The following is a 17601-nucleotide window of genomic DNA, read 5'->3' as shown; positions in this document are numbered from 1 at the left end:
CTTTCAGGCAAGATTTGATAGCTCACCACTTCACCCTATTGTTCTTCAGTGGGAGTTGTTAATGAGCATTCAGGGATCGCATTAAGAGTTCTATTGGTGAATTAATGAGGGTGCAGAGGATTCAATTTGACTGGGGTGGCTCTGCAAGGCTAAAAGGAAGTGAATAAGAAAAAAGGGGGGGCTGTAGCTTTGATAGACACAGTGATGTTTATAAAAAGCAGTAGTGTTCCAGTCTGCCCCTCCTCCTGCATCTGTCTACTGTAAATCAGGGGTGGCAAACTCCCAAAAGACTGATCTACTCACAGAGTTAAAAACTGGGATTGATCTACCCCCTTTTGGGGGGTTCAGGTCAAAGCTGTTGAGTTTTTTTAAGGAAGGGAAGCCCTGTTTTTCTGTTTTGGGGGGTTCAGGTCAAACTTGTTGAGCTTCTTTTAGAAGGGAGGGAGGCCCATTTTTGTTTAGGGCTTCAGGTCACAGTTCAGCTTTTTTTAGGGAGGAGGAAAATGTTGGGTGAGCTTTTTTTAGGGGTGCCAGTGATCTAGCAGTGATCTACCACAGAACTCTTGAACATTACGTGAAAGTGAGTCCAGCTGATGAGGAAATGAGCCTTTTTTCACAGGTTGGCTAAACAATCTACAACAATAAACAAATTCACAGGACCATGTGGTTTATTTTGGATGGGTGCTTAAGGACATAGGCTTGGGTCCTAACTTTCCATGATCGGAGTTCACATCTACAGAATGCCTGTGCCCCCTGCCTCTGTCCTGTTGCCTCCTGTACCTCCTGAAAATCTGCTCCTGGGACTTGGGGACTATAGTATGGGATACGGTGCAGGGCTCTGCAAATGAAATGGGAAAAGTTTGCTGTCAACTTGCACAAAGTCAACAAAGTTATGTTGCCTAAACTGCACCATCCATGGATGCAAGGGGAAAGCATCAGCTGGCAAAAGGTTTGCCAAGTGCAAATAAATATTTAAGAGGAAAACTTCAATGAAGGTTAGAATCCAAACACAGCTGAGGAATGAGCATGCTCGGTGTTTGTGGAATAATGAGTGACTCAGCAGCCAGCGGCTGTTCCACTTAGCTGATTGCAGCCTCTGGGAGCTTATGACCAGGACTTGTTAAACAGGAGTGTTTGTGAGGGATTGGTGAAGGGGAAGGAAGAGAATGAGCTTGTGTCTTTTGGATTAAGGCTGGTTGTTTGAGCTGTTTGGAGGTTTGATTGTGAGTTTGTATGTGTATGGCCTCTGCTAGAGCACAGAGTCTAAGAGAAGAGAAGGTACAGCAACTTGAGGTTCATCTATCCACACTTTGAGCTACTAGGTAAGATGATGAATTTCTTGATAGAGCAGAGTCCACTGTCCTTGAACAGTGAGGCAGGTGGGTTGCCCCTAGAGAGAAGGAAGATCATCCACTGCAGGAGATGAAACACTGGAGGAACGTGACACATAGAAGCAGGACAATCAGGATCCATGCTGTGTCACTGGTATAACAAAATATAGGAAGAACTTCTGGCAAGAGATGGATTGCACCTCACAGTGGTTGACAAGAATCTGTTTGCTTAGAGTCTTGTGAACCTGATCAGGAGATTTTTAAACTAAATCCTGAGGGGGAAGGAGACAATATTACAGATTGCAGGGGAACACCTGGTACTGGGTATAATAGCTTCACTGATGCACAGGAAACTGAAGTAGTGCTACAGAAACCTGCTAAAGGGCAGGAAACTACAAGAAAGAAGCAGCTGGAGGGAATGACTCATAGTTTCAGTTGTCTCTATACTAATGCACACAGTATGGGAAACAAGCGTGACAAATTTGAGCTCTTAATACAGGATGGTAAATATTACCTAATGGGCATTACTGGGATGAAATTCAAGACTGGAATGTAGAAACTGAGGGAACCTGACCAAAAGGAATAGATCAAACAGGAAGTGAGTAGCAGCATTATATATAAAGGATGTATACACTTGTAAAGAGATCCATGAGCATGGAAGGCAGATTGAGAGTATATGGGTAAAAATGTAGGAGAGGGAAACAGCAGAGACATTACTGCTATAGACCACCATGCCAGACTGAAGACTTGGATGAAGCCTTCCTACAGCAGATTACCAAACATTATAAAAGGAGAGATATAGCAGTCATGGGAGACTTCAACTACCCTGATATCTCTTGGAACTCAAACTCATGTAATATGAAACAAATTTTTCAATTGCTCCACTGACAATTTCATTTCCCAGAAGAGGAAAGAAGCAGCAAGCGGATCATTTATCTTGGACTTGCAGATGAGGTTCCTGAAGGTGGACAAATGTTGTTCCCATCTTCAAAAAAGAGGGAAAAGAAAAGCCAGTTAACTATTGACTGGTCAGCTTGATGTCGATACCAGGAAATGTCATAGAACAGATAATTAAATGGTCAGTCTGTGAGCACTTAAAAATGATACTGTGATTACTAAGACCTAACATGCATTTCTTAAAAGCAAGTCATGCTAGATGAAATTTTGATAGTTACAAGCTTGGTGGATCAGGGGAATACTATGAAAATAGTCTATATTGATTTCTGTAAGAGAAAGTTCTCCATGATAATTCTTGCAGAGAAACTGGTAAAATGTTGGCTGGATGGGTTTCCTGTTAACTGGATTTGTAGCTAGTTGACCAAACACAAAGAGTGTTTATTAATGGTTCCAAATCCTGGGGGAAAGTGACAAACGTGTGTCACAGACTTCTGTCCTGGGTCGTTTGTTGTTCAGCGTCTTTATAAATGACTTGGATGAAGTAACTGAGAGGATGACAATGAAATCTGCAGATACACCAAATTGGAAGGAGTAGCTAATGCTGCAGAGGTCAGAATCAGGATTCAAGATGACCTTAACAGATTGACCAACTGGGTCAAAACTAAAAAAATGAATTTCAATAGGGATGAATGTAAGGTTTTACACTTAGGTAGGAAGAATCAGCTGTACAAATATAAGATGGGAGACACCTGGATTGCCAGCAATACATGTGAAAAGGATCTTGGGGTCTTGGTGGACCATAAGCTTAGCATGAGTCAACATTGTGATGCCACAGCAAAAAGAGCAGATGCTATTCTAGGCTGCGTTTACTGAAGTATAGTGTCCTGATCAAGGGAAGTAATAGTACCACTCTATTCTGCCTTTGTCAAACCTCACCTGGAATACTGTGTCCAGTTCTGGGTGCCACAATTTAAGAGGGATATTGACAAGCTGAAACATGTACAGAGGATGGTCTAGGCTCCGGAAACCAAACCTCATGAGGAATAGTTGAAGGAGTTGGGTATGTTTAGCCTGGATGAGAGGAGACCGAGTGGAGATATAATAGGCATCTCCAAATATCTCAAGAGCTGTCACATGGAAGATGAAGCACACTTGTTTTCTCCTGCTCTAGAGGGTAGCACCCGAACCAACAGATTCAAGTTACAAGAAAGGAGATTCTGACTAAACATTAGGAAGAGCTTTCTGATGGTAAGATATGTTTGACAGTGGAACAGACTCCCTCAGAGGGTGGTGGACTCTCCTTCCTTGGAGGTCTTCAAGCAGAGGTTGGATGCCCATCTATCATGGGTGCTTTAGTTGGGTTGGACTTGATGACCTTCGGGGTCCCTTCCAACTCTATGATTCTATGTCCTGTTGGGGGGAGAGACTGAGAGGAAACTTAGTTTGGGCTTTGTAAGCATCTTAGGGTGCTGAGTGTCCCTAGAGCAGGCATGGCCAAACAGCTTGAACACTTACTAGATGGCCAGAATCACTGCTCAGCATATCAGATCTCTAGGGCAGGCATGGCCAAACTTGGCCCTCCAGATGCTTTGGGACTACAATTCCCACCATCCCTGACCACTGGTCCTGTTAGCTAGGGATGATGGGAGTTGTAGCCCCAAAACATCTGGAGGGCCAAGTTTGGCCATGCCTGCCCTAGAGATCTGATATGCTGAGCAGTGATTCTGGTCATCTAGTAAGTGTTCTAGCTGTGTGTCTCCAGGGGGTTGGAGTAGATGATCCTCAGGGTTTCTTCCAATTCTACAGCTCTATTTCTATAATTCTGTGATTTATGGTGGGGCAGAAAACTGGAGGCTGGGTAAACAAAATGGAATGGAATATGTGCAGGAGGGCATGGCTGGTTGGCTGAAACATTGAAAAGGCTCGCTTGTAAAATAATAATTCATCAATGAAAATAGATATGATACATTTACTACTACAGAGCTAAGTTTTGGATTGTAGTCTATAATCCTATTGTAAACTGGCATGGAAAGATTTATGCATAATTTTAATGGAAGTACATTCCATTATTTATCTTTGCTTTGCTTATAGAGAGTTAAAATTGAGTCTTACTACATGGACATACAAGGTGATGCGGGTGGCGCTGTGGGTAAAACCACAGAGCCTAGGGCTTGCCGGTCAGAAGGTCAGCGGTTTGAATCCCTGTGACGGGGTGAGCTCCTGTTGCTCGGTCCCAGCTCCTGCCAACCTAGCAGTTCGAAAGCACATCAAAGTGCAAGTAGATAAATAGGTACCGCTCCAAGCGGGAAGGTAAACGGCGTTTCCGTGCGCTGCTCTGGTTCGCCAGAAGCGGCTTTTTCATGCTGGCCACATGGCCTGGAAGCTGTACGCCGTCTCCCTCGGACAATAACGTGAGATGAGTGTCGCAACCCCAGAGTCAGTCACGACTGGACCTAATGGTCAGGGGTCCCTTTTACCTTTACATGGACATAAGGGCATATGAAGGCTGCTGGAAGTTCCCTTGCAATTGCTGCACATAACTTTTCCTAGAGGCTCCAGTGGTGTGCACAACCCCCCCCCCAAAACTGGGTACCTAGAAGCCCTACTGCTAACAATTTGTTTTAAAACACACTAAGCAATTGTGGGTTAACAGTGGTGTGACACAAGCCCAGTCCTGTGAATGGTTACACTTGTGCAGGGTCAATCCAAACAATGCCTGATCACTCGGCATGCAAGAGCAGTAAAAACATCAACAATTACCCGTCTGCTGTGTGACATTCACTACGTATATGCAGAAATAGCTGTGAATGGGCTCACCTTGGCAGCTTAGCACAGGCCACTATGGGAACTCATTTATACAGTGATTCCAGTAGGCTGATGTGTGTCGTTTAATTTATGCTTAGGGTGGGCAGGTAAGGGAGCTTAGAACCCAAGTCCAGATCAGGAAGCACCATCCATTTAAATAGGACTGCTCTTGATGGCCATCCTTTTGTTGTTGTATATAGTTTAGGGGCAGGGCAAGAAATGACTGCTTGGCACATTTTGCTTGTTTTGCCTTCCTTTGATAACTCATATTCCAAACATGTTAGAATCTGATAGAACAAGAGAGGCTAGGAAATCATTTGGGCCTGAATGCATTTCCTGCTGGTGGCCAGGCTTCTTCCCCCAGGCGCCTTTGGCTAATGCCCCTCTCGCTCAAATCTAGACTATCTACTAATCTAAAACACACACAGAGATTTTTCTATTTTTGTTTCTTTCCAGGGGGCGGTGAGGATGAAGGTTCTCTGCGTGGAGTTTTAATACCTTTCTAGGTGCCCTTATTGACGCTCGTCGACCTTGCTGAATGCCTGAATGGGACATGCTGTATTAAGACACCTAAGACGTTCACCTTTAGAATTCAGCACAAGGAACAGTAACTGTTGGGTCCTTCAAAGCTTTGCTGGTCTTTCCCCCATCTCCTCCTCCTCCTGCCTCCTCCCTGTGTTTTTTTCCCCTTGAAAATCCCTCTATTGTGCCAATCAAGCAGATGGTTTGCAGGAAATATAGCTTGGCCCCAATGACCGAAACTAATTTTAACTAGCTTTCTAAACCTGGCACGTTTGTTTTGCTCTTTCAAACCAGCTCCAAAAACAGCTGGCAAGGGTGAATTAAACCCATTAAAGACACATTTATAAGAAATTATATTCACATAGGTTGTCTGAATCTACCCCCCCTCTATTCCCCCAAAGAGGGGGGGGGAGAGATGAGTGCATTGAAATGAAAATGGCTTGCATACACTACCCTCCTTAACATCGCCTGAAAGTCTCAAAACATTTTACTAAATAGATTAACTTGACTATTGTTTTGCATCACATTTATCAGCTTCATTAAGTGAATAGCTGAACAAATATATTACGCATGCATGAAAAGCTCTTTTGGGGGCTGCCTTATTGTGTCCTCAGCCCTGACAGGTGGTTAACTGTGTGGTGTTCCCCCTCCCTTTTTCTTCCCCCCCCCTCCCTGCCCCAAAGAAAGAAGGGATCTTGGATAAAACAGCAGAGACGAGACTTGGCAAAGGAACCTGGAGGCGAGAGTTACATGCTTCCACCCCTTCCATTCAGACTGGCCAACCCTGAACGACCATGTTCTCAAATACACAGACGAAGGATGTGATCAGGTCAAAAGTAATTCACTGGAGTTTTGTCCCTGTTTCTTTGCCAGGCCAACTGTGAGGCTAGTTAATTTGTCCCTTCTCTTCTTAATGTGTTTCTCTTGTCTACTTTGAATTTTATTTTCCCATTTGTCATGTGTCTGGTTATTGTTGGTATTAATTTGATCTCTATCTCTACATATATTTTCTTCAGCTTTTAAGCCACGCAAAGCAATCAAGCAGAGATTAAGCATCGTCCAAGCCTTCCCCCTGCAAACAGCTGAACAGTCATGACTGTGGTCCACAAGTAGACAGAGCATAAGGGCTTCAAGCTCATCAGCTTCATTGGGGATCCGTCACCTAGTCCTGCTCTTCCAGCTTCAATTTCTAATGTGTCAGATGAGCACATCAACAGCCTATGGCATGCCAACCTTCCCCAACCTGATGCTCTCTAGATGTTTAGGACTACAGCTCTGTCAACACTGAAGAACTTGATCACACAGTAAGTTACACAGAAGTAAGAAGCAAGATTTAATCCTTTTGTACGATACATACTAACACAAGAACAATCATAGTCCTGAATGCTAAGTTTTAGGAAGCTCTTGCAATCCTTGCTGTGATTTCTTGCACCACATTTACAAGGTCAATCAATGATTACAGAGACTGAAGTCTGGACTATAAGAACATAATAAATGCTTGCCAAAGGATCATTTAGTCCAGCATTCAATATGACCCTTACCTTTGTTGCACAGCTTTGGCACAATTCACTCTAATACCAGTTGAGACCCAGTATATGTCAGGTACCCGGTATATCTATCATCTCTGGATACTGGTTAAATCCTAATGAGAGTGAAACTGTTCTAGGGTGGACAATCTACACATGGAATTCTGTTTCTGCTGATACTGTAAACTATGTTATTGAAACATTCATAAGCTACTTTGTGCTATCTAAGCCATGTTGAGAACATACTGTTGAAAAGTGGTATACAAATATTCTATAGATAAATATATAAATACATAATTCCTTAAGCTTTTCTTCCTAATAATGGTGCTTCAACCCAGCTGATCACTAATTACCATTTTCAGTTTTCCTTAATTCAAAAATATCCTAGACAACCAAATCAGAATACAGTGGTGCCTCGCTTAACGAATGCCCTGCTTAACGAAATTTCCACTTAACGAAATGTTTTTTCTAGTGGAGGTTGCCTCGGTAGACGAATTCGTTTTATGAAAAATTCGTCTAGCGAATCACGGTTTCCCATAGGAATGCATTGAAATTAAATTAATGCGTTCCTATGGGCAAAAAAAAATTTCAATGCATTCCTATGGGATTCGCTAGACGAATTTTTCGTTATAAGAAAAGACCAGTGGAACGAATTAAATTCGTCTAGCGAAGCACCACTGTACAGCTATCTAACAATGGCCATGCTGTAGATAAATATTATGTAAGCTCTATGCAAGTAAGTAATATTAAAACGCTTGGTTTAAAAAAAAATTAAATTCCTCAATTTCACTGAGTTTTCAGCTCTGGTTTATTTCTGGTGGGTTGAAGCCAACTTATACCCCCTTAACATATATGACTGAAAAATGTCAGCAACATTGAATATAGTGTGGATAAATCCTTTTGGAATGATTCACAGTCTGCTTGAAATTTCACAGTCCCGAGTATTTTGGTGCTCGCTGCAACCTCGCCTACCTCTTTGCATAGTACCACGCACAAAGATGACCTCTCCTCACCACAAATGGTACCATAGGGCCAACTTTATGAGTGTTTTGAAGGGCTGTGTTTAACCTTCCCTATGTAATGTGCACCCTAAAGGCTGAACTACAAATCATATGATATGTTTAGAACATGCCTTGTAAAAGAATCCCTAGCTACCCATGCTTTTTCAAGTAAATGGGAGTCTTGTTTTCTTTTTCTTCTCCATACTTCCTTCAACTTATTTAAAAACAGGTTTTAAACTGGAGCTTTTGAGAAGCTTAGTTATCAACCATGCACAATGAACAGTACAGCACAAAAAAAATGTTTTGATAAGAGTTTCAAAGCTGTCCTGATAATCTAATTAGAGAGTGTAAGTTCTCTGCCAGAGAGCTGCCTACAGAGGGTGGCGGGGGGAGGCTTTTCTCACACCTGGTGGATTGTTTGGTGAATCTTTTTAAATGCCTGTGGCTTTACAGGGGGAAAACATTTTTTCTTAAAACATACACCCCCCATAGAAGTTCCTGTGCAACGCAATTGAAAGAATGTGGTGGTTGTCAACATGAGTTTGGTATAAGTGTGCTGTACAAAATGTGGGTTCACTTTACATTGACCTTTACTCACAATTATCAAAAAATGGCTTAAAAAGGAAGGTGTGGGAAAACATTAAAAAAGACCATAATAAATTTGGATAACTGTTAAAATTAAGAGCTGAGCACCCATGTGTATTTTTGGTTATTAGGACTCAAATTAATTAGCAGCTGTGAGTGAGAAGTTCTGAATTGTAGCCACACCAACAGAACTTTTTTTAAATTAAAGAAAAGCACAAAAAACACCCTGTTTAGTCCTTGATTCCTACAAACAAAATAAAGCACCTTGTCGAATAGGGCCCATTGAGCAGGAATTATGGGTTAAGAGAGGGGGTACGAGATGGCAGCGTTGGTGCTTGTTTATCAGGCAGGAGTTGTCAGTTGTTAGCAAAGCCAATGAAAGGAAGGACGCCAGAGTCTGATGGCTGGGATAGCATTGATGTGAGGTAACGGAGTAATCGGATTGAAAGTTAGCCATAGTATTTATGTCAGTTCACGTTTCGTCAAATGAATAATATGGGGTTGCTACCTAGCCCAGGCCTTGGCCTAAGGGTTCAATTATAAAGCGTCTAGGGCTCATTTGATTCAAATATAAATTAATTCTCACTGAAGCATTGGCTGATTAATCTATTTGCATAATAGTACGAGGGGAACTGCAGCATGGTTATTTTGCAGGGATTCTGAAAAGCTTTAAATTCATTTAAAAGAATATTGTGTGAGAAGTCAGAGAAGCTGAAATACCTCTATAGGGCTTCTGAAGCCATTTTTTAGAAAGAGGCTGATGGGCTAAATTCTAAGGGTGTCTGAATTTGGTTGCACCAAAAAATGCTGCGTTTTTGTCTCCTTTATGTCTGTTGTGTGTCCTTTGCTTTCAAAAGTGTGCTCCATTCCCACCATTTTTCTTTCTTTCATGGACCATATACTTAGATAGGCTGAAGGCATATTGAGCCATTTACCACAGCAATGCTTTTGATGCAATAATACACATCCAGATAGGTCACCTCTGTTCAGGATGACTGGTGTTATAAGCACATGATTAATGGATAAATAAGAATTAGGAATTCTCACTAGTGGTACTAGTGCAAGTATACATTAAATAGTGATTCCTAATAAAAGTAAGGAGTGGGTCATTGGTTTTTTGTTGTTGCAGTTTTTTTGTCAGCTGGTTTAAATGGGTCATTGTCCTACTCCACACCCACAGATGCTTACAAGACATCTGATGCAATAGCTCATTCCAAAATACAGTACAGGAATTATAGAGCAATCCTTTGGGGTAGGAATAGGAGGAATCAAAGGCAGAGGAAGCTTCATATTCAAACCCAAGGTAGCCATAGGCTTCTCTTCTGGGAAATAAATGATGCTATACAAAATGATGCTTAACATTAAAAAAAAAACACTAAGATCATGTTACAGGTAGGTAGCCGTGTTGGTCTGAGTCGAAGCAAAATAAAAAAATTCCTTCAGTAGCACCTTAAAGACCAACTAAGTTTATATTTTGGTATGAGCTTTCGTGTGCATGCACACGAAAGCTCATACCAAAATATAAACTTAGTCGGTCTTTAAGGTGCTACTGAAGGAATTTTTTTATTTTACTAAGATCATGGTCACTGGTCCCATCACCTCCTGGCAAATAAAAGGGGAAGAAATGGAGGCAGGGAGAGATTTTACTTTCCTGGGTTCCATGATCACTGCAGATAGTGACAGCAGTCACGAAATTAAAAGACGCCTGCTTCTTGGGAGAAAAGCAATGACAAACCTAGACAGCATCTTAAAAAGCAGAGGCATCACCTTGCCGACAAAGGTCTGTATAGTTAAAGCTATGGTTTTCCCAGTAGTGATGTATGGAAGTGAGAGCTGGATCATAAAGAAGACTGATCGCCGAAGAATTGATGCTTTTGAATTATGGTGCTGGAGCAGACTCTTGAGAGCCCCATGGACTGCAAGAAGATCAAACCTATCCATCCGAGTGCTCACTGGAAGGACAGATCCTGAAGCTGAGGCTCCAATACTTTGGCCACCTCATGAGAAGACTCCCTGGAAAAGACCCTGATGTTGGGAAAGATGGAGGGCACAAGGAAAAGGGGACAACAGAAGACGAGATGGTTGGACAATGTTCTCAAAGCCACTAACATGAGTCTGACCAAACTGTGGGAGGCAGTGGAAGACAGGAGTGCCTGGCGTGCTCTGGTCCATGGGGTCACGAAGAGTTGGACACATCTGAACGACTAAACAACAACACCCCCCAATTCCATGAGTGTTTTGGGGAAACAGGAGCGCTTTGGATCCACTGCCCTTTCTGGAGTTCAAGATCTGATGTTGGTAGAGCACCAACTATCTCCAGGGACCTCTTTCTCCATTCTTGGAGAGGGAGATGCAAAATAGTCTAACAGCCTCTGGGATGCCCTCTGAGGGACCAGAGGACTGCAACCTTAGACTGTGCACACATTATACCTCTAAAGGACATTTGAAGCACATTTTGACCCCTCAAATAGTTCTGAGCACAGTAGTTTGTTAAGGCTTGCTGGGAATTGTAATTCTGTGAGAGGTAAACTACAATGCCCAGAATTCTTTGAGGGAAAGAATATCGTTTGAATGTGCTTTAAAGGTATAGTATGTAAGCGGCCTTAGTCTTTTAGGTGACACTGCTGTTATATTTTACAGACTGGAAACTCATGCTTCCACAGAAGCAGATGTTGCCTCTTGCTACATATGCATGCATTCTATTTTACTTTCCCTATAGTCTATAATTTGAATATAGGGATTTGCTTTTATCTTCTGGAATCAACTAATCTGCATAACGTAAAGACTGGAATGTGACCTTCCCCCTGTTCCTTAAAATATATAGAATTTACCGCACCTACCATTTGCAAAAAATAAAAATTTAAAAAAATTAAAGGAGAAGCATTTGCTTTGGCTTCTAGTATCCTTTGCAGTGACATTATTGTGGAGAGAGAATGCATGAGGAAGGAGGGAAAGACAAAATTGCAACTCCAGAGCAATTTAGTATGATTTATCAAACCTGATTGCCCCAGAATAATGTACAGTATAATCTCATTAAGCTAAATGGGCTTGAAGTTATTAAATAGTTGTGGGTCATAAGAAGATTAGCTAAATGGGGTGCTATTTACATTGGATTATACTACGTACCAGAAAATGAATACGTGCCTAATTTCTTCTCTGAATATTTATTCATTCTTGACTTTTACATGGCTTCTACCAATTTTCATGTGTCGGTTAGACAAGGAAAGGTATTGGTCACTGACAGAAAGGATATACTACACACAAGGACCAATAAGGTGAAAAGTTTCTTCTTACAGTTGGAGAGCTACTATCCCTTAACTCTTACCCTCTGCCTTTGACTCTCATTCACCCTCATTAAATTTCCCAAAACAAAATGAAAGCAAAATTTAAAAATTCCTTCCAGTAGCACCTTAGACACCAACTAAGTTTGTTATTGGTATGAGCTTTCGTGTGCATGCACACTTCTTCAGATACACCGAAATAGAAGTCACCAGACCCTTATATCTAGTGAGATGGTGGGGAGGGGTATTACTCAGAAAGGTGGTTGGAATGGGTGGTTGGCTGATAGGAGTGGTAAACCTGTTGACAACTGTTGACGACTGCAAATGGTCTTACAGGAAAAAGCAAGGGGTGAGATGGCTAAAGATAGCTTTATCATGTACTGTATAATGAGATAAGAATCCAATGTATCTATTCAGACCAGATCTCTCCATGGTTTTAAGTTTGGTAATAAGTTGCAATTCAAAATGAAAGCAGGCAGTTTCTTCTTCCTGCTCTTCCCCTTAGTATCTGCCTCCATTTACTCCTTTGCTCTATGGCACAAGGAATCCTTGTGTCTGGTGGGAGGGATGGCAGATAGGGAAGGGAGTAGACCTGCCTTCTCTCCAGATGCAAAAGTCAGTGTGGCGGAGTGGTTAGTCTTTAGTGTGTCAGACTGGGAGTCCAGGGTTTAAATCCCCACTCAGGCATGAAGCTCACTGGGTGAACATGGGCGAGTCGCTGCCTCTCAGCCTAATCCTATCCCACAGGATTGTTGTGGCGATTAAATGAGGGGAGGGAGGACCATCTATCCCACCTTGAGCTCCTTGGAGAAAAAGGTGGGATATAAATACAGTAGGTAGGTAGGTAGATTCAGAAGTTTTAAGGAACTTTGTTAAAGTGGGAATCTCACATTACCTTCATTATTCTTAAAAAAAAATTAACCCAGAGGGAAAAACCAACTCATTTATTAAGGACTGGGGCAGAACTCTAAAGGTGGGTAAATTACTGTGAGCACACCATACAAATGACTATGCCCAAAGAATCTTGGAAACTGTACTTTACAGACCCATAGTTTCCAGCAGTCTTGACAAACTACAGTTCCCAGGATACTTTGAGGGAAGTCATATGCTTTAAATGTGCTTTAAATGTATGGTGTGTAGACAGCCATGATATAACCAGTACTTTTGTCTCTGACAGAGACCAATTGCCCAAAATGTGTCATGCACTACCAATGTTTTTCATTGTTAAGCATTTTGGGATTCCCTTCTTTGGGGGGGGGGCTATTAGTGAAGTAACTGAGGGACTTTTGAAGTGAATCTGACAGGAGTATGGTGCTTGAATTAACCTTGAGGGAACTGGTGGTGAGCTCAGATTTTCCTCACAAATTGAAGTTTCTGGTGTGTGTGTATGTGGGGGGGGGAGATCTCTTCAGCGCAGGACCTGATGACACTTAAGGCTTTGGCTACCAGGTGTGGTCCCTCCAATTCACTGCTTCATATCAGTGCCTATAGAACAGCTGCCTTTTGACTGTATACTTAAAAGTTAGAATGGCATGCCTAATTAATAGAACATTGTCACAGGATAATGGTGGCCCTGCTGATTTGCTGTGGTGTTTGTCATCAGCAAACAATACTGAGGCAAACACTAAGACATCTGCTTCCCAAACAGAAGCCCATCTTCTTCCTGTGACAATTTTCTAGCCCAATTAGCCGGTTACTTTTCTACCAAAAATTATTGATTTTGGCTCGCTTGGTTTTGCCTGCACTTCAAGCAGTCCAGCAAATCACTGGTTGGGGTTAACTGATTTAGGAAGGTGACCCAGCCTTACCACCAATAAGTATCCTGTAGAAGAAATATTTATTGTGGCATAAACTCTTGTAGTCCATATCATTAGATGCACTATGACTCATGTCCAAGATTCAGCACCCAGGCCAGCTATAAAAGGATCTCAGGAAAGTTGAGACATAGTCTGATACCTTAAATAACTGCTACCTGCCAAACTAGAAAGTGCTTGACTAGAATGCTCAATGGACCATTAGTAGTAGTTGTTGTTGTAGTTGTTGTTGTTGTTTGGCTTCCATCTTACTCCCATCGTCGTCGTCCCCCATCCAGTTTCAAGTCCTGTTCCACTTCTTCTTCCTTCAATGTTCCACTGATTGACAGATAAAATCTATTTTCTTAAGTGCTGTTCATTGGCAAAGAGAAATAAAAACAGCAAAAAGAACAATAGCACATTTAGTTCTTTTAGGTGAGTCATTGAGAGAAATGCTCTTTTACTCAGAGTTTCAGGAAGCTGAATGACTGGCATAACTAACTAGCCATTCTACAATGGGATATGTTCAGCAATATTTATGTGAGCTTTGTAGGCTAAGATACACTTGGGTGGCAATGAATTGTCAGTTCCTATATCAATCTGCCAAGTATGAATAGGCCTTAGTGAGCCTGAACATTAAGTTCAGGAATCCGTAAAGCTGATAGAGATCATGCATGATATCGATATGACCTTAATCTTGGAGGATATAAATTAATCCATTTTAAGCAAGCAAGCCACCTTATTCTGCAAAGTTGCGTCTCAGATTTTGCACAGGACATTTTATAAAGAAGCAAATAGCCAATTAATGTGATAATTGAAGCGGCAGCTATTGTGATACATTTACCACTGTTCTGGCTTCCATTGGTATCCCCCGAATTAGTGCTATAAAGAAACCTTGCCTGTGATAACTAAATCTGTGTTATGATACTTAGGATCGAAATTTGAGGTCCGTCCACTATTCCTCCAGCCACCGTAAGATAAATTTCCCTCCCAACTTGTCATCAAGGCCCTGAAGCATTGTTGTTTGATTTCAGGGCTATATATCTACCACCCATGACTTAATCATGAGTAAGGGAACTGACATACTGTGTATTACTGAGATGTGGGTGTGTAAACTGGGAGAAATTGATTTCTCAGCAGCAGTGTTTGCCTAGGGTCAGCTGAGTTTCCCTATAACACTGATATATGCTTGAGAATTGGTTGGCGAGAGTTCATTATAGCCTATAGCAGCCTTCCTTAAACTAGTGTACTCCAAATGTTTTGGACAACAATTCCCATCCACCCCAGCCAGCATGGGCAATAGTCAAGGATGATGGAAGTTGTAGGAGAACACCTGGTTGCAGAAAGATTTGGATTTATTTTCTTAAGGGGCAGAAGACAGACTATGGGGCAGAAATGCCACCTGAGGCAGCTGGCCCTGGATTGCAGGGGAAAAGCATGACTTGTCAAGCTACCATTGCACCCTCAGGGTGCCACCCAGTGGAGCTTTTCCAAAATATTCAGGGCCTACTTCAACTTGGGCAAATTGGTGGCATTAGAGAAGCTTTGGAGAGTCACTAAGATAAGTTTGCTAAGTACTTTGAAAATAAAGGCTTTTGCATTTACCTAGACCTGGACTCTACTTGTTCAGTAGTTCAGACAGTGGGTGTATCTATGGCACCATTAAGTTATGGGGTTATGGGATGCATTTTTGTTTTTGCAGCTTTGGGCTGTGAAGAAGGGGCTTGAATGAGTGTGGCCTGCTATATGTCTTCTTGACCATTGTCCTTCTTGACTAGCAAAAGTGGGTTGACCAGCTGAATCTAGAAGATAACAAACATCTCTTTATGAAAAGCAAAAAATTCAATTGCCATTAATAATTTGGTGGTGAGGCTGCTCATGAAGAACTCCTTCTTCATGTCCAGAAACATTATGCCAAACTGGGTAACATTATCATCAGAGGTGTCCAAATCACTGCGGTTTGGAACAGTTCAGTCTGCCATCTTGATTCGAAAAGTCATTCAGTGGTATCTAAACAATAAACCAAAGCCTGTACCTTAATCTCAGGAACCATCACATCCAATTGGAATGATGATGTCTTCAGAGCATTCCAAACTAGTTTGAAACCATCATGCCAAATTGGGTGATGTGATGCCAAATTGGGCCATGCTGTTTTCAGAAGCATCCAAATTGGCATAGTTCAGAACAGTCATCTCTTTGGAATGGTTCAGTCCACCACCTGGAGTCAACAGTATTCAAGTGTAGACCAAAACCCACTCCTCACTCTTTGGAACTGTCACTCCAAATTGGGTGATCATATCTTCAGAGGCATCCAGGCTGGTGAGATTTGGAACCATCACATCAAACTGGGCCATGATATCTACTACTTGCAACCAGAAGTTTCAATAGAAGACAGAATTAGTTACGGTGCATACATTGACCTGGGGGAGTATCACACAGTTTGTTGTCATGTGAACTGAACTAGCTCAACTATTTCATGGAGGCCTGTTTGGTGAGATCTTCCATTTTTCTCCAGTGTCACATGTCATATGGCCCTGGAAAACTTGTCACAGTTCCAACTAGCCACAGTGCCCCCTTATTTTCCTATATAGCAATGCCATTTTTCAGAATATGGAAAAAAATAACATTATGTATTATATGTCTATCAAATAATTTACCCTGATTAGAAACAAAGGATACCAAATCCAACCTTATAACTCGGTATTGCCTATACCAATTGGGTACGCCTCACGCCAAAAAACAAATAATGTTGTAGACTGCAGCTCCCCATTATCTATGACCACTGGCCATGCTGGCTGGAGCAGATGGGATTTGCAGTCTGATATATAGAGGTCATCGTGTTGGCTACTCCTGGTCTACACTGACTGAAGGTGGTTCTCCAGGGTTTCAGACAAGAGTATTTCCCATTCCTACTTGAAGAAGCCAGGGATTGAACCTGGGACCTTCTGCCTGCAAATCATGTGATCAACCGCTGAGCCATGGCCCTTTCCCATAGTGACACTTGAGGCAGAGGTTAGAATGTACATCTGTTGTTTAATTGTGTTTTGCTGCATCCGGAAGTCCATTTCTCTCCAGCATGCATCATAGTTATTATTATTTTAGTAAAAGCAGAACTGATACTTCAGACACACAGTTCCGCTATATAGAAATGGCAGAAATATATTCTATGGCATGTGGAAAACTCATTACTACTACTACCTTATTGGTAGAATTATACTGAAAGATGAAGAGTTCATAAAACTACGAACTGGTGGTGACCTGACAATCCAACATATGGAAGGAGCCAAAATAAATCCCATGAAGCTGACAGATTAAGGAGAAGCCAGAGTGCAAACTAGCTTACAAAAATGGTCAAATATTGTCAAGTGATCTGATGGTAGGTTGTCTTATATACTGACTGCATTGTGAAAAGTAAAAAAAAACAAGCAATATGTCTTGCCAAGAATAACTAGCTTGAAAATGAAAGTGGGGAGACAGGGAGATGAGCAGAAGGAGAGGAAGGATTGTTGTCTTTTTAATGGACTTTTGAGAAGTGAACAGCCACAGTGTTTCTAGGGAATGTGAGCCTGATCAGTAACAAACAGACCTTGGGGCAGAGAGGTCCTTAACATTCCGTTAGGACCTTTTGAACTCTGTTCATGCTACAAAAACTTCCTTTGAAAGGAACTGATTCACTGGCCTGTCAGAATTAAGGGGGGAGTGATGCTAAATTAATGCCCTCCCCCCCCCCATCTTGTTTGACTAAGAATCTGACTGGGGAAGTATTAATTCCAATTGCTGCTGGATTAACAGTAGGCCCTATATTCAAACCCTTATTAGCCCTTTAATATGAAAGAAAAGCCACACATGGCTATTAATTA

This window comes from Zootoca vivipara, chromosome 1 (assembly GCF_965207765.1).
Source record: "Zootoca vivipara chromosome 1, rZooViv2.hap1.1, whole genome shotgun sequence".
In the NCBI taxonomy this organism is placed as follows: Eukaryota; Metazoa; Chordata; class Lepidosauria; order Squamata; family Lacertidae; genus Zootoca; species Zootoca vivipara.
Note: the sequence above shows the minus strand (reverse complement) of the source record.